This window comes from Oncorhynchus kisutch, linkage group LG8 (genome assembly GCF_002021735.2).
Source record: "Oncorhynchus kisutch isolate 150728-3 linkage group LG8, Okis_V2, whole genome shotgun sequence".
Classification (NCBI taxonomy): Eukaryota; Metazoa; Chordata; class Actinopteri; order Salmoniformes; family Salmonidae; genus Oncorhynchus; species Oncorhynchus kisutch.
This window is the reverse complement of record NC_034181.2, coordinates 47,276,081-47,294,414: the sequence shown is the minus strand read 5'-3', so window position 1 is coordinate 47,294,414 and position 18,334 is coordinate 47,276,081. Positions and strand designations below refer to the sequence as shown.

The 18,334-nt window shown below is 43.1% G+C and overlaps 1 pseudogene; it reads left to right on the top strand.

The window, feature by feature from the left end:
• Window positions 1-10,639: 10,639 nt before the first annotated feature.
• On the top strand, window positions 10,640-17,537 carry LOC109894852 (geranylgeranyl transferase type-1 subunit beta-like; annotated as a pseudogene).
• Window positions 17,538-18,334: the final 797 nt, after the last annotated feature.

Sequence of the window (18,334 nt, the reverse complement as noted above, 5' to 3'; positions counted from 1 at the left end):
CAAATGTATTACAAATAAGAAACAGAAACCTTATTTACATAAGTATTCAGACTCTTTGCTATGAGACTCAAAATTGAGCTCCATTGATCATCCTTGAGATGTTTCTACAACTTGATTGGAGTCCACCTGTGGTAAATTCAATTCATTGGACATGATTTGGAAAGGCACATACCTGTCTATATAAGGTCCCATAGTTGACAGTACAAGTCAGAGCAAAAACCAAGCCATGAGGTCGAAGGAGTTGTCCGTAGAGCTCCGAGACAGTATTTTGTCGAGGCACAGATCTGGGGAAAGGTGCACAAACATTTCTCCAGCATTGAAAGTCCCTAAGAACACAGTGGCCTCCATCATTCTTAAATGGAAGCAGTTTGGAACCACTAAGACTCTGACCTGAGCTGGCCGCCTGGCCAAACTGAGCAATCAGTGGAGAAGGGCCTTGGTCAGGGAGGTGACCAAGAACCCGATGGTCACTCTGACAGAGCTACAGAGTTCCGCTGTGGAGATGGGAGAACCCTCCAGAAGGACAACCATCTCTGCAGCACTCCACCAATCAGGCTTTTATGGTAGAGTGGCCAGACAGAAGCTACTCCTCAGTAAAAGGCACATGACCAGCCCGCTTGGAGTTTGCCAAAAGGCACTTAAATGACACTCAGCCCATGAGAAACAAGATTCTCTGGTCGAATGAAACCAAGATTGAACTCTTTGGCCTGAATTCCAATCGTCACTTCTGGAGGAAACCTGGCACCGTCCCTACGGTGAAGCATGGTGGTGGCAGCAGCATGCTATGAGGATGTTTTTCAGTGGCAGAGACTGGGAAACTAGTCAGGATTGAGGTAAAGATGAACGGAGCAAAGTACAGAGCGATATTTGATAACCTGCTCCAGAGCGCTCAGGACCTCAGGCTGGCGTGGCGATTCACCTTCTAACAGGACAATGATCCTAAGCACACAGCCAATACAACGCAGGAGTGGCTTCAGGATCAGTCTCTGAATGTCCTTGAATAGCCTGGCCAGAGCCTGGACTTGATCGAATATCTCTGGAGAGACCTGAAAATAGCTGTGCAGCAACGCTCCTCATCCAACCCGACAGAGTTTGAGAGGCTCTGCAGAGAAGAATGGGAGAAACTCCCAAATACAGATTTGCCAAGCTTGTAGCGTCATACCCAAGATGACTCGAGGCTGTAATAAGACACAGAACCACCAGATGAAGAAATGACATCTTACATAAGAACCCCCCCCCCCAAGAGCTTGGTTAAAATAGGTAGGTTAAAATAGGTAACAACATGGGGAACTTTGGGTCTAAACCTGGTATGAGGGGCACATGTGGAACAATTTCAACAGGTCCTCAGCTAAGCTTTCACTGGTAAATAGAGGCCCGGGGGACACTTGAGCAGGCAGGCACCAATCTTCCTAACCACTACTGTGCCATGGCTTACCCCACTGAGTCAACAGTGAAAACAACAGGGCATATTTATAGGGAGAGGTGGCATGATTATAGCAATGCCATTTCAGAGCTATTTTAGTCTCCCAGTCTTCCTCTGGGAAGCAAGTGGTAAGGCAGTGCCCTTGCCAGTCCTTTTTCAGTGTTAGTCAGGGATGATTTTATTTGTCCTAGTGGTGCGACACTATTAAACAGATTTATCATCACACAAACTGACACCATTACACCTTGCTATCAGATTCCTGTGTAAAATGACTGATTTACATGTACTATTAAAGGGTTTCATTTGCCTTCATTTTGCACATTCCCTAGAACTTGAAATCCATTTATTGTGGTTACCTGAAGGACAAGCCTTAGCCGTAGTGGAAAAAGTACCCAATTGTCATACTTGAGTAAAAGTAAAGATCCTTTAATAGTAAATGACTCAAGTAAAAGTTGAAAATCACCCAGTAAAATACTACTTGAGTAAAAGTATTTGGTTTTAAATATACTTCAGTATCAAAAGTAAACATAATTGATCAAATGTACTTGTGTCAAAAGTAAAAATATACATATTTTCTAATTCCTTTATATTAAGCAAACCAGACGGCACGATATTCATGTGTTTTTAAATTTACTGATAGCCAGGGGCACGCGCCAACACTCAGACATAATTTACAAACGAAGCATCTGTGTTTAGTGAATCCGCCAGATCAGGTAATAGGGATGACCAAGGATGTTCTCTTGATAAGTGTGTAAATTGGACCGTTTTCCTGTCCTGCTAAGCATTAAAAATGTAACAAGTACTTTTGGGTGTCAGGGAAAATGTTTCGTGTAAAAAGTACATTTTTCTTTGGGAATGTAGTGAAGTAAAAGTTTTCAAAAATAAATATAGTATAGTACAGATACTGTACAAAAAAATATATACTTTAGTAGTACTTTAAAATATTTTTACTTAAGTGCTTTACACCACAGCCTTAGAGGGACAAGCCTGTTATTTAATCCTCCATCATATAATGAAAGACTGATCTAAAAATGTTTATGATCCAAAAGTTGTCTGGGTGGTTACACTTACACACACTGATGCCCTAGTTTGTCTTTTACAGTACTGTGAGTCATATGCTTTGATCCAGTGAGAATCCAGAACAGGAGAGCAGAGCATATAATAAGTAAAGCCCCAGTCACTGCGCTGTGATGAGTTGTGTTTACCTCTCACTGATCTGAGAGATGGGTCTCACTTGTGCCTACAGTGATAAGGGGAAGCAGCTGTTAGCTTAGCATGGGGAGGACTTTTTGCTATCTGCTTAGGCCCAGTTCACTTGCCTGCCAAGGACGCTCAATCCCCTGGATTTATGCGGTGGTGTGCATTACCCTTGATTAGTCTCTACATTGCAGCTGATACCACAAGGACTGCCTCCAGTCCTCAGCCTGCCGTCTATAACCACCCCGTTTGCCTTTTTTAACAGGGCCTTTTTAGGCTGTCAACCTCTTCACATGTGAGCGTGGTCCCTGAGATGTGCTGTGAACTGCAATTCAGCATTTAGCTGCCAAGAACATGTAATAATAAAAATAAACTACTACTAATTACATGTTTTATTAATTACTAATTAGGATTTAGCAGGAGAGCAGAAACCGACTTGCAAGTAGACTACTGGACTGATGCATTACAAACACTTAACATGAGTCACGGTACTTTCCTGCGAATTACAAAATAACTCATACATCACAAAAGAAAACAGAGCAAGGAGGCAACGGGGTGAGCAGAGACCCCGTGAAGGTGCTTAAACCAGAGAGGAAGCGACAGGGATCATTTTATTTTCACTTTTTTGAGTTTTTGTATGGGGGCCAATGACAGTGTCACCCTTGAATGGCTTATTTGCTCGAATAGACGTTTTGGAATGATTAGGTTAAGAGTACTTATTATAAGTACGACACGTGAGACCCCCCAAACTTCGAGGAAAAACGACGTATTTCGATGTTATGCCTGGCCGTCGCTAGTTACCGCAGCCACAAAGTCCTGAACTCCGCCCAGTTTTACCTTTTATTTTCATAAAATGTGATTTTAACCCTAACCACACAGCTAACCTAACCTTAAATTAAGGCCAAAACCAAATGTTGGTTTTCATGAATTTTTACAATATTGCCAATTAATGCGTTTGTGGCTGTGGTAAGTAGTGGAAACCGTTCTGCCTGTTGTTGACACGCGTATCTGTACTCTCATTGGCAATAATGGTCCCACCTGATCTTGCCTCCCCTTCCGACCACTGAGCCAAAGATTTGTTTAACTAACCCAAGATAGACCAGAGCCTGTCGTTCACAATGGGAGCAAATTAATCATAGTGAGCAGAACAATCAAGTTGGGCAGAGCCAAGCACGAGCTAGTGATATCCCATTGGCGCTTTCTAGCAGTTATTTGCACATTTCAGTTAGGGAACGCCTACTTTGTGGGTGTGCGTGTGCAATAACTCAATTCACCCGTGTACTCCTTCTAAACAAACCATTTGTTGGAATATTTTGCAAAGGGTAGTCTACAAAACGCAATCCACTCTGTTTGTTAAAGATTCTAGTTTTGGACACACAAATCTGTATGGAGATCAAATGTTCCATTGATGAGAAAATGTGCAGAATGTCGGCCAAAACCCATCTCACTCCAGTTTCTCTCACTGCCGGCCACTGGGCTTCCTTCTCATCACCATATTTGGTAGTGAGTGGGAAACTCCAACCGGATGCTTCACATTTATATATCCAGTGAAATATATCTGGCTCAATGTTCTATCTGTGATTGAGCTATAACAGAGGGGAAGAGAGCCCCAAAACTCAGCGGAAAATCTGTCTCCCTACAGCACGTGTCGTTGTTTCACCCACCAAGCAAGTTTTTGTATGGAGGTCAATGAGTGTCGAATTTGGCCAATAAAAAAGATAAATGGCTTATTTGTTACGTGATGTATATTAGATCTAAAATACGTTTCATAATGCCTAAGTTGTGTCATATATATATATATATATATATATATATATTTAGGACACACGTGACATCCTGGCAACTTTTAGACAAAAACATTTTTTATATAAGAGTTTTCTCGAGATGGCTAAGCATATTAATGTTATGAGGCTAGTAGCATAGCATCTCTCGATTGAATACCGGCGGTGGACTTCAACAACCCTGATCGAATATTCAAAAATGGATTACAATAATGAGATGTACAACCAATCCAAAGAAAGCTTAGGAGGGAGCTAAGACAGCCCACTGTCATGCTTTGTGGACAAAGACTCCCATTTTTAGGGCAGAGAGACGTGTTTCTTGTCAGTATATATCCATAATATTTGGCTATAATAAGAACTAGAGACAGCCTCCAAGATAGCTGACCGTTGTTTTCAACGTAATCTACTCACTGTCGAATACGCCGATTCGTGGGGGCTGACGTCTTGCTAGTTCCGGTTTCAGGAGTCCATTACCAATTTCTTTTTTTACAATTGAACCAAGATAGACCACAGCCTGTAATTTCCAATGTGAATCTATGAGTCAAAGTGGGCAGCGCCAAGCACGAGCTAGCGAGATCCTATTGGCGCGTGCTTGTCCACATGGATGGGAGAACCTATTCAACGTTAAATACATTTCGAAAATGTAAAAAAACGATTTATTATTAGCTAGCTACAGTGCAGGCTAACTCATAAGCTGCTAAATGAGCTAGCCAACTTGACATAATGTATAGATGGCTAGCTAAGTGAATTAAATATCACCAGCTACCTAACTTCATATCAGCTAGCTATCTTGATGTATTCATCACTGTAAAAACACAAACTCCAAATGCATTTGTAGGTAAGCTAGCTAACAACCATGGAGGTGGGTGAAAAGATAGCAGCCCCAACTCAACGCGAGAGAGTAGGCTATTCTGGATAGGGAAGGTACTTGTGTAGTTCCAGTCCCTAGAAGTGAGGCTGGAGATAATAGTAACATAATATTCAGTGCAGTGTAATGAAGTCTGTTTCTTGTGAGGTTTTCTGTCCTCAGATAAAGAGAGCTATGAAAGCCTGTCTAGAGATGAAGAGGTCCCAATGAAGGGCAGCGGTTCAAAGTCCTGGCCCTGGACTCAAAGGGTGCACGTTTTGCTGATACAAATGATCAACTCTTCATCAAGCTTCAAGTGGTATTTATGTATTCATTTGTGATGCTAACCTTGATGTGATCCTGTTATTGTCACATGCTACACATGCACATAACAAATCATGATAACATTGGATTGATAGAAGGGATATTATACTTTAGTAATCCACACTTTACCTGGTGATGTAAAAGTCTAATAATGACGTATTCTTCCATAATTCTACAGATACCTTGTAACTGGAGATTTTTTCCCCAAAAAGATTGCCTACAGTTAAGATGTAGGGCACTGCAGGGTTGGGTGACCAGGACCACCTGGGACTGCCTCCTGGAGGAATTCAGGTGTGTGAAGGCTAACTGTGCTGTCCTGCATAACTTCATGAGAATGGACACGAGGACCAGGAGGGGATCTGCAGCTCTCCGCTGTGTGCCAGAGGAGATGTCTACTGCTCTGCTGGATGTTTCAAGGATGGGGTCCAACAACGCAGCAAGAGGCAATCCGTGTGCGGGAGATCTTCACCTCCTACTTCTGCGAAGAGGGTGCTGTTCCTTGGCAACACTATAGACTACACTATGCACAACCAAAGGCTCTTTTAAGAGCCATCCACATTACAATAAGAGTATTCTTCCATTTACTTAGCGATGTCAACTGCAGTTATTACATTCCCAGTTTCTCTCCCTTTGATTTCTACTTCTCAGGTGTGGATGCTGTTTAGGTAAGGGTGTAATGCCAAAACAAAAACAGGCTATTTTAAGTCACCCATATTGAAAAAAATTAGAACAATTAGACACCCTATAACCCACACCTACACACTCATGTATCAATCTGATTCATGGATTGTGTTGTGCAGTAAGCAGGCTCAGGTGTATACCCGGCTCCTTCCACCTTCAAAGAATAGGTAAGAGAGCCAACCATGGAGAATAGTAAGACACTTTCTTATTTCTATAACTACGCAATATTGTTTGTCCTTGTGTGTCTGTGTGTAACAGTATAGCTTCCCATCCATCTTCTCGCCCCAACCTGGGCTCAAACCAGGGACCCTCTGCACACATCAACAGTCACCCTCGAAGCATCGTTAGCCATCGCTTCACAAAAGCCGCAGCCCTTGCAGAGCAAGGGGAACCACTACTTCAAGGTCTCAGAGCATGTGACATCACCGATTGAAACGCTATTAGCGCGCACCACCGCTAACTAGCTAGCCATTTCACATCGGTTACATGTGCATGTTTTTCAGCATAAAGTACTCTGCAGCCACTTAGTGTGGACACCAGGTGAGGCCTCACACACAGATTCCTGTTTAACACTGTCTATTTAACTACCTTATTTTCTCAATAAGTCTTTCCCCTTCACTTCATCCCTCTCTCCCCCCTTCTCCCTAAATCCTCTAAGTGATATCAGCTGTGTCTGTGAACCCTTCCCGCATCTGAACTGGCTACACAGAAGGCACAGCATGATCAGAGTTGAGGTCACTTGGTCGGGTCAACAGGAACTATTATTAAAGAGATGCTTTACATTGAAATAGAGATGTAGTAGTCCCAGAATTAATGATCCAAGGTCCATTTTGCAATTCACCTCCAGATGATTATGATGACTGACAGTAAGAATACATTTAAAAAACACAAGGCTTAAACATGCAAGCTGTCTGTCTCATCTGCAGTTATGTTTTGATGTGAAAGAGGATGCCAACCCCCAGTCCTGTCATCACTGCTGGCTTGCTTCTGAAGCTAAACAGCGTTGGTCCTGGTCAGTTCCTGGATGGGAGACCAGATGCTGCTGGAAATGGTGTTGGAGGGTCAGTAGGAGGCACACTTTCCTCTGGTCTAAAAAATATCCCAATGCCGCAGGGTGCCATCTTTCAGATGGGACGTTAAACGGGTGTCCTGCCTCTCTGAGGTCATTAAAGATCCCATGGCACTTATCGTAAGAGTAGGGGTGTTAACCCCGGTGTCCTGGCTAAATTCCCAATCTGGCCCTCAAACCATCACGGTCACCTAATAATCCCTTGTTTACAATTGGCTCATTAATCCCCCTCCTCTCCCCTGTAACTATTCCCCAGGTCATTGCTGCAAATGAGAACGTGTTCTCAGTCAACTTACCTGGTAAAATAACAGATAAATAAAATCACCACCTCACCCATTCTTAAGATAACCTTCAGGCCGACTGGGAGCCCAAGGCTGGTTAGGAGACACCACTGGAGACACTATTATGTAATTGTGATGAACTGGGAGAATATTAGGGTAGCACAGTGATTCATTAATCATATGCTGTCTTCTCTGTTCTTACCCCTTTCCCTTTCTGTCTTTTACTCGTCTATCGCCACCTCTCTCTTCCTGTTTTTATTATTATACAATAGTTTCATCCAGTGTAGGCCGTCATTGTAAATAAGAATTTGTTCTTAACTGACTTGCCTAGTAAAAAATAAATGGTTTCAGCTGCTGATTTTCAGTTCTGTTTAAGTAGTCAGGGACACTCCCATTCTGACAAAGCTAACCACTAGATGGCAGCATTGCAACCTTTTGAGTTGCCTGACAGCAATGGATAATGTCTTGGCTTGTGTTTATTTTTAAATTTTTAAAATTTTACCTTTATTTAACCAGGCAAGTCAGTTAAGAACACATTCTTATTTTCAATGACGGCCTGGGAACAGTATAGGCTAGACTAGGGGCCCAAATTCACAAAACACTTCTTACGCAAAAACTTAAGCTGCTTATTAAGACATTTTAAAAAGTTCATAAGTGCAATTCCTCAACAGTATCTTAAGATTTTATGTCCTTAAATATCCATCTTCCTAAAATGTTTGTTGCTAGGCAACCGATTTAGATAGCTATCTAGCTAGCAATGGCAATCATGTTTGCATATTTCCTACTGAGATTACGGTTCTAAAACATGTTCTTGGGTTTAAAATAGTAAATACTGAAACTTTCAGATGATGTTTGTGAGTGAATTAAACATGTTCAATTGCTTCCATGAGCTTATTCTCTCACTGCCCAGAGTTTAATTTGTAAAAGAGAGAACAACCTCACATAACCAAGTGCTGATTTTGCTGGCACGCACAACTCATTCAGTAGAGCAGCAATGATGGCCTATACACATACATGAGGGAACTGTTGAGGATAGATGTCTTTTTGACCAGTTTTTCCTACTCATTTGAAGTATACTTAATTGTCCTCTCTTTTGTAGCTATGTTCTTACTGGTCACACCTCTGTTGACTGAGAACACATTTTCATTTACAGCAACAACCTGGGGAGAGGGAGATGAATGAGTCAATTATAAGCTGTGGATTATGGTTTGAGTGACAGCTTGGGAATTTAGACAGGACACCAGGGTTAACACTCCTATAATAAGTACCATGTGAACTGTAGTGACCACAGAGAGTTAGGACACACATTTAACAACCCATCGGAACAACAGCACCCTACACAGGGGTATTTTTTTTAGACTTTAGGAAAGAGTGCCTCCTACTGGCCCACCAACACCACTTCCAGCAGCATCTAGTCTCCCATCCAGGGACCAACCCTGCTTAGCTTCAGAAGCAAGCCAGCAGTGGGATGCAGGGTGGTATGCTGCTGGCTATCAATTGCTGAAACCAGCACCTATATTTAAGCCTTGCGATTTTTATTTCATGGTACAGCATTTTTATAAATGTGTTACTGAACAAAAGTATAAATGTAACAATTTAATTTGATTTTACTGAGTTACAGTTCATTTTACTGAGTTACAGTTAAGTCCTACCGGTGTGCGTATGACGTTGGTAGGATTGTTTAATAAATCAGACTATTACTATGCATACGACCATTCTAAATTCCGTTTGGAAGTAGTATTTTAAAATAATTTCTACTCAATATTTATAAATGAGGCCTCTGGTGATTAGAATTTAGGCAATCACTGAACTGATCAGTTGGTCTGGTGTGGTGCCTATTTGGAACAAAATCCTGCAGTACCTGCGGCACTCCAGGGACAGGGTGGCCTATCCCTGGGCTATACTCTTATTATATTATAGTCTCAAAGTAGTACTGATCTATGATCAGTTTTGTCACTTTAAATCATAATCAATAAGAGGGGGGATCTGATCCTAGATCAGCACGCCAACTGAGATGCTTTATGAATACAAGCCCTGAAGTGAGGACTGTACACAGAGAACTACACTACATGACCAAAAGTATGTGGACACTTGCTCGTCGAACATCTCATTCCAAAATCATCATGGAATTGGCCCCCCCCTTGCTGCGTTAACAGACTTTCCACTAGATGTTGGAACATTGCTGCGGGGACTTGCTTTCATTCAGTCACAAGCATTAGTGAGGTCGGGCAATGATGTTGGGCTATTAGGCCTGAATCACAGTCGGTGTTCCAATTCATCCCAAAGGTTTTTGATGGAGTTGAGATCAGTGCTCTGTGCAGGCCAGTCAAGTTCTTCCACACTGTTCTTGACAAACCATTTTTTATGTCATGCTGAAACAGGAAAGGGCCTTCCCCAAACTTTTGCCACAAAGTTGGAAGCTCAGAATAGTCTAGAATTTCATTGTATGCTGTAGCATAAAGATTTTCCTTCACTGGAACTAATGAGCCCAGCCCAAACCACTTTCAAAGTCACAGAGCTCTTCAGTATAGTCATTCTACTGCCAATGTTTGTCTATGGAGATTGCATGGCTGTGCAATCTCATTTATACATCTGTCAGCAATAGCCGAATCCACTAATTTGAAGTGGTGTCCACATACTTTTGTGTATATAGTGTATGTAAGCATTAAATGTGAATGTAAAGTTTTTAATTTCCTTCTACATATCCCTTTATGGCTGTGGCCATTATGTACATTTCACATACCAGCCTAGAATCCAATTTAGGATGTTGTGGGTTTCGCGGGCCATCACACATCGGACTTCCATACAACACTTTAAAGCTATTGACCTAATTTCATACCTCGACACATTGGATACACATCCTTGTTCAACATAATTATTAACTGCCTGCTTATAAGTGTCTATAAGCCAGCTGAATCAGTTGGGGATTATTTTTTTAAATAGTCATGGAGTCAGACGTCATATTGCAGTCCTATTCAGAATGCATTGGATTGCCTCCTCAGGACCCAGGAGAATCCCACCTGTATGACAGTGGCCATGTCGTACACTGGCCTGGCCTGCCTGGTCATACTGGGCGACGACCTGAGTCGTGTCAATAAGGAGGCCTGTCTAATGGGCCTGAAAGCCCTGCAGCTAGAGGACGGGAGGTGAACACCTAGTCACTCTCCACTGCAGTTCATTTACCAGCTGTACTAACAATGAGTTACTGTTACGTTCTTTGGTAGTGCAAAGCCATCTACCCTTGTTACTGGGCCGCTGCACTGCGGCTGACCCATTTGCTTCCAATCCCTCGGGGGAGTCGGGTTGTGAGCATAAAGACATGTTTCCGTTGTCTTTAGGTTGATGGACAATTAAGTATTATTTTCTTCTAATGTTAGTGTTTGGTACTTTATAGTTTTTTTGTGCTTCATGTGAAGGGAAACCTGTTTAACAATGTCAGCGTTGAGACCACTGTCAGAGATCACCGCATCCTGATTTAACCAGTAAAACCCTTTGACACAGCAAACCTCGTCCTTACACGTACAAAAAAGGCATTTAATATCTGCTTTAAGTTTCTATGCCATAGCAAGCTGACAATGTACAAATCTGTCGTTCTGTCCCTGAACAGGCAGTTAACCCACTGTTCCATAAGAATATGTCCTTAACTGACTTGCCTAGTTAAATAAAGGTAAAATAAATAAAAATCCAATGCACCTTCAAAAGAAGGCCACCACTGACACAGATGCTTGATATAGGTCTATAGAAAAGACTGGAAGGGAAAATGACTTGAGGTTTGTGTACTGCGCAGCATGCATCTGCTACATGCTCGATGACTGGTCGGACATGGATATCAAGAAGGCCATCGACTACATCAAGAGAAGTATGGTAAGTTTGTTGTTTTACTTTGTCTCTTTTATCAAGCAGCCTGCTGCACTGAGCCTCCTCAGTCTTTTCTACAAGGGTTCAGCCCTCAACCACTACTTGCTAGTGTAAAACTGGGGTTTAAACCAACATTGGTTTAACCCAGTGTTTATTTCTGTTGTAGTCAACACGTCATAGAGATAGACCTATATCAAGCATCTGTGTCAGTGGTGGCCTTCTTTTGAAGGTGCATTGGATTTTTATTTATTTTACCTTTATTTAACTAGGCAAGTCAGTTAAGGACAAATTCTTATTTTCAATGACGGCCTAGGAACAGTGGGTTAACTGCCTGTTCAGGGGCAGAACGACAGATCTGTACCTTGTCAGCTCGGGGGTTTGAACTTGTAACCTTCCGGTTACTAGTCCAACGCCTGACCTTTTACAGTCAAAGCCTTCAGAGAGAAACGGTTTACACAAGTCCTGAGTTTTATTACATTCTCACTTTATCCTCCCCTCCAAGTAACAAGGGGATGGTGAGATGGAGGTGATGAGACCAGGCACCATTGTGTCCTGCTGGGCCTCATAATAGTGATTGTTTCCTCTGTGATATCCTCTGCTTTCCCATCTCTGTAATCTAACAAAAAAATATATATAGTACAGTCTGGAGGGCAGGCAGCGGTATTCCTGTCTGGATGGCTGTAATGGATTACATTGAGCTGTGTGTGTGTTTTGGGGCTATGCAGTTGGCTGGTGTGACATGGAGACACGGAGGCAGTCAAGAAGCCCATGCAGCGCTGGTCCTAAGCTATGGGGGTTTTCTCAGATGCCTATAAATCGAGGATATGATCCAGACGGGAGGGAAGGCCTCTAATCCTCTTGCTGCCAAATTTGGTGGGCTTTTAACCCCCTGGGGCGGGGCACTACAGTAAACATTACTACTTTCAACATTGTTACTTCCTCATTGTTATTGTTGCCAATGTTGGTCTGCCTCATCAAGCGTGTGTATGAAGTGCGGTTTAGTATAGTTAGCAAGCAGCACTGTGGACACGTGGCCGTGGATTGCTCCACGTGGGCATTGATTGAGCAGCTTGTGTCCCGATCTCGCCTTTCCTCATAGATCACATATGTCACCCCATCTTCAAGTTATTATACGGTTTCAGTGATGGGTATCTATCCCTCACATGGTCCTATGTTTGCCTAATAATCTGAATGTTGTTTTTGCTTCCTCAGTCATATGACAATGGCATTGGCCAGGAGGCTGGATTGGAATCGCATGACGAGTATGGCAGGCAGCACACGGGATTGATTGATATTATGGGTCTAGAGCGGGATTAGCCATTAGCCCAAAACCTTACTAGAACAAATATCCTCTTAATTCCTTCCAATTAAGCCCTATTATTCCAGGGAATCCCCCGGGGTTAGCTAAGCTACTGCACAGAGAGATTTGTGTAATGAAACCATGGGACGTTACACAAAGCATTTATATTCAAGTTTAGAAAAAAAGGTGGAAATTATAACCTTTATTTAACCCTGGGGGGGCCTTGATTATTAATATTATCTCAAATAGGTAGGTACATACACCTAACTATCTGGCGAGTGCAAGGTTCTCCCTCATTGTTAGCGACCTCCACACAGAGCTGCTGCCGTGGCAGATTTATACGCCGCCTCCTCATCTTCCCCCACAAGTACACCTCTGCAGTTGGGAAGTGATCCAAAAGCTCTGATGCTAATGTTGTGACAGTTGAAAAGGAAAACTGATGATTGATAGTGGTGCTGTGTCGGTGGCTGATAACCCCTGTCATTAAGCAGTCTGTCTGTCTGTCTGTCTGTCTGTCTGTCTGTCTGTCTGTCTGTCAGGTGGGTCCACATACTGTGCCTTCGCCGCCCTGTGTCTGATGGGCAAATTAGAGGAGATGTTCAGCGAGAGTGAGCTGAACAGGATACGCCGCTGGTGCATGAGACAGCAGAACGGCTTCCACGGCCGCCCCAACAAGCCCGTCGACACGTGCTACTCCTTCTGGGTGGGCACCACACTCTAGGTCACGGGAACTGGGCTGGAACCTCCACGGATATTTCAGCGTACACTCACTTTATGGTTCATTAATGCTGCTTTATTTGCGAAAGGTCCAGTAAATGAATCAAATATGTTCGTAGTATGCATTGACTTTGATTTAGCAGGCCGTACTTCCCCAGGCCGTACTTCAACCCATTACACTTATACGGAAGCCCAGCCTAAAACCCCAAAGAGAGGGCAATGCAAATGTAGTAGCACAGTAGCTAGAAAATACTCTAAGGCAGAAAAGAAGAAGAAGAAAGGCAGAAACCTAGGAAGAAACCTTGGTTCCTAGAGAGGAAGTTGTAAGTTGGCTTTTCATAGCCAAACATTCAGAGGTCGAGACAGCAGGTATGAGAGGGAGGGAGATGAAGACAGCGAAAAAGCAGGTCAGGGCGAAGGTAGCACGTCCTGTGAACAGGTCAGAGAATGCGTGATCAGTGCGTTAACAGAGTGGGGACAGCCTGATTGGCTGAAGCTGGAAGTGATCGATAACTCTCACGTGAGGGGGAGAACTAGACTAGGCGGTGCCAGTCAGACATAAACAAACATACACTCTGGAAAATAGTCCTACAGCGCCTTCGGCAGGGAATTTCATAACACAGTGCATTTAATGGGACTGGGTGGCATGATCTTACGGTATTGGAGCACTTACTAAAGGGGTTTGTAATCGAGATGGTAACCTTTGCTGCCTGACCACTCATGTTTAGCCAACTGCACAGCGGTCACTGTGCAATGGAGATTATGGAACCGGAGAATATACAGGAGTCTTGAGAATTGATCCCTAGATACACAAGTGGATATTGATAGCGTTATATGAACGAACGCTTCCAGACTGTCCATTGTAAATTGTCTTTCTAGGTCCATGTGTTAGTGTAATTGTTAGTTACCACCTGTGCATCTGAAGATTGCGGGTTTGCCTCAGAGAACACATTTTGAAATTTTTTGTTTGTTTATACTTTTGTCAGCCCCCTCACAACAGACACTTATTTTCATTTATTAGGTGGTTCTTAAAATAGCCTTAGGGTTCGTGGAGAAGCAAGCAAGTGGCATTGAGTGTGGTGTGTAGCTCCTGTGTAGCTCAGTTGGTAGAGTATGGCACTTGCTAAGCCAGGGTTGTGGGTTCGATTCACATGTGGGAGCAGTATGTAAATGTATGTCCTCACTACTGTAAGTTGCTCTGTAGAAGAGTGACTGCTAAATGACCACAAAACATGTTACTACTGTGTATGTTGCTAGAGGAGAGATCATACTCTTAAGGAAAGGGTTGTTGCTCATATCTGTGAGATGCATGCCATCCCTACAGCAGCTGGTTGACAGAGTGCTGGGCCATGAAACACAAGCTTATGGTGGTTTCTAACAATGCATCGTTTCTATAACGGCTGAAGAATTCAGAGTGGTGTTTCTATGTTTAGCTGAGATCTTCTGTGTATAAAGCGCAAAAAAGCATTTAACGACCCAGTTAGCGTTCTACAAGGGGTCTGAGGCAGTCGGTGAATGACAAGTGTTTTCAAGTGTAACTGTAGTGACGATGGTTTTGGGAAACAGCTCAGAGATTTAACGCCTATGAATGATTTTTGCGCCTATGAATGTTCTGACGATAAACTTTGCCTTAAAGATCAGTGCTCAATTTGGGCCAGAGCTGTCCGGCGAGCCCTGTCCGGAGAGCCCACTTCAAATTTTCAAGGAACTGCATAGCAGCTCCTTTTATAAAACAAAGTGACCTATTATCAGCCCGGATTCACACAGTGTCGAGAAAAGGTTGATCAAAGCAGAATGAAGGCGGGATTTGCATTCATAGGCTGTTTGAAAATGTTTGAATCCTAAGCATCCTGCATACACATTGTTTGAAGTACAATAGACCAACATAGCTGTAGTAGGTCAAAGCTGTGCGCTGGAAAACCTTGGTAGAGCATGGGTGGTGTAGGCATTGCGGCGCTCTTGAATTTTCTTTATTTTTCGGTTTCAGACCAACCCCTCCTTCTCACTTAAAACTTTTTTTATTTAGTAAAAGCTCTGTAGAGCGCTGGTGTGCTCTAGCTCTAAGGTGTCACAGTGATCCCCCCCCCCCCCCTGGCCTAATTCTAACCTCTCCTCTTTTCAGCTCCTAGACGTCTTTCGGTATACTAATTTTGAGATGAACCTGGAACTACATCCTGTCCACTCAGGACCATTTGGTGGGCGGCTTCACTAAATGACCAGACAGTCATCCAGGTAAAGTTACTCTGGCTCTGTACAGGTGTAGATGGGGTGGGAGGGAGTGTTGGCCTTTGTCAATGGAAAACGCCCAGTAAGCCAACAGCCAGGGGCAAGGATGTCTAATTTATGAGGACACAGGGGAAGGAACAGGCCTCACGTTAAAGGAACTGTTTGGTTGAATTGGTTCTCAGGTCATTTAGATGGAGGGGAATGAGAATAAAGAAGGAACAATATGAGAGAACTATCAACACAAAAGTATTGTTAGAGTGCATGCAGTGAAGTGTAATAGTTGTTTTAAAATGATTTTGTGTAATATTTCAGTTAAATATTACACTTAAAAGAATGTATGTCATCATGGAAGACATGCCCTGAATGTACAAAACATTATGAACGACTGTTCTTTCCTTATTGATGTCACTTGTGAAATCCACTTCAATCAGTGTCGATGAAGTAAAGGCGACAGGAAGGATTTTTAAGCCTTGAGAGTGTGTGTGTGTGCCGTTCAGAGGGTGAATGGGCAAGACAAAAGATTTAACTGGCTCTGAACAGGGTATGGTAGTAGGTGCCAGGCGCACCTGTTTGTGTCAAGAACTGTAACGCTGCTGGGTTTTTCATACTCAACAGTTTTCTGTGTGTTTCAAGAATGGTCCACCACAGTCCATGCCTACAACAAATTGGGAGGGGGGGGGGGGGGGGGACGAAAGTCAATATTAGGAAGGTGTTCTTAAAGTTTTGTACAGCTTTCCTTCAAGAAAATTCCACAGAATTTTCAGAGAAGTCAGGCACAGCAGAGCAAAAACTTATTTACAACGGTGCAGTTTAATAAACAAAACCACCGTAAACAGAATGATAAATCAATGGGTAAACAAAACCCGTTTACACACCAGCATAACGTGCACAAGCACTACAATAAACAATTCCGGACAAGGACATGGGGGGAACAGAGGGTTAAATACACAACATGTAATGATGGAATTGAAACCAGGTGTGTGGGAAGACAAGACAAAACAAATGGAAAGTGAAAGGTGGATCGGCGATGGCTAGAAGACCGGTGACGTCGACTTCCGAACGCCACCGGAACAAGGAGAGGGACCGACTTCGGCGGAAGTTGTGACATTTATTCATAACAAGTGGTCCATAGTGACAGTTATTGATGCATGCAATTTAATCCTGTTTTGGCAGCACCTTAGAGTTGCTCTCTCTTAAAACCATATCTTAGTTATTTAATTATATTTTTGGGGGGTCTGTACAGCCATCAGGTGGAGCCACTAATTCATGTCGGGCAAATGTGAGGTTGTTAAAGGAGCTGTGAACCTTGTCTTCTATATTATTTTTAAAAGTCCCCTAGTCACATTTCAGTCTGACTACATTGCAGGCACCTGCTAGATCTCAGAAAGGTGTTAAACCTGACGAAGATCCGTTTGGGATCGAAGCATTGTCAAAGCGGTGAATTTGGAGCATAAACAGTGTGCGGGCCTTCCTGTTATTTACAAACATACAGCTAACCACATCTTATGCTATAGCAATCGGACACCTGACTGCGCAGTTGATGACATAGCGTCCAACCATTAGTTGATTTAAAGCAACGTCAGCAATGCAATCGAACGTGGAATGTGACCGAAGCCACAGTGCCCTTTCAGTGTGGGTGCTGGGGCATGTCCTACCTTCCTCTCTCTTCTGGTCCTCGTGTCTGTTCCAGACCCGCTGCACGCCTACTTTGGGATCTGCGGCCTGTCGTTGATAGGGGAGGCCAACCTGCAGCAAGTTCACACCGCCCTGAACGTGAGCGAGAGAGCCTTTGAGTATCTGCAGCATCTGCACCAGACGTGGAGAGACGCCTGAAGCTGACAGCAGCATGCCTCCCACAACCACACCCCAGCCTCCAAGTATTGTCACCATACTCCCTAAGCCATGTGCAGCAGTTCCCTCTGTTACCGTAGAAATATAAATGATAGTGGGTCTCACTGAAACAGGGGGGGAAAGGTGAATAAATAATGTATTGGGCCCATCAATAATTGAGCGCAAACTGGCGGAGTAAATGCTCAGGCCGGGCGAGCGCTAATTCTGCTTAGTGTCTTTCGAGACAGATTCAGTGTTACAATGAAATGCTTTGTAGATACTGTATTTATTTCCGTTTCTCTGAGACACATGCTCTTTAAAAGACTGAAATTCTAGCTGCTAGAAACACCGTAGGTTCTCTGCTACATTCTCAAAAGATCTTTAAGACTTTTTGCCTTGTATTGCGTGTTGTTGTTTTTTTGGTCAAAATGTTTTTGTCAGAAACCAACATGGTCACTACACCGATCAAGCCTCTTGTGTTTGTCCAGGATAAGTTGTTTTTTAGCATCTGTGTATTTTGTTAACCTGTGTAGCTGGCACCAGTAATATTTTGGGGCTATGGCAGTTTTCTGTACTCCTAGGCTGACAAGTCACGAGACCACTCCCTCAAACTTCATTCCTTTCTCTGAAATGTTCTTCACACAGCAAAAACTGGGCTCTCTAACCTGAGGGGCCTTTACAGTATGGATTTGCCTGTCGCTGCAGATGTGTTATTGGGTCAAAAGACACATGAATGTTTGTCTTGACATGAACTATACAGAAAAAAGTTACATTGAATTAATTTTTTTCTATACATTATA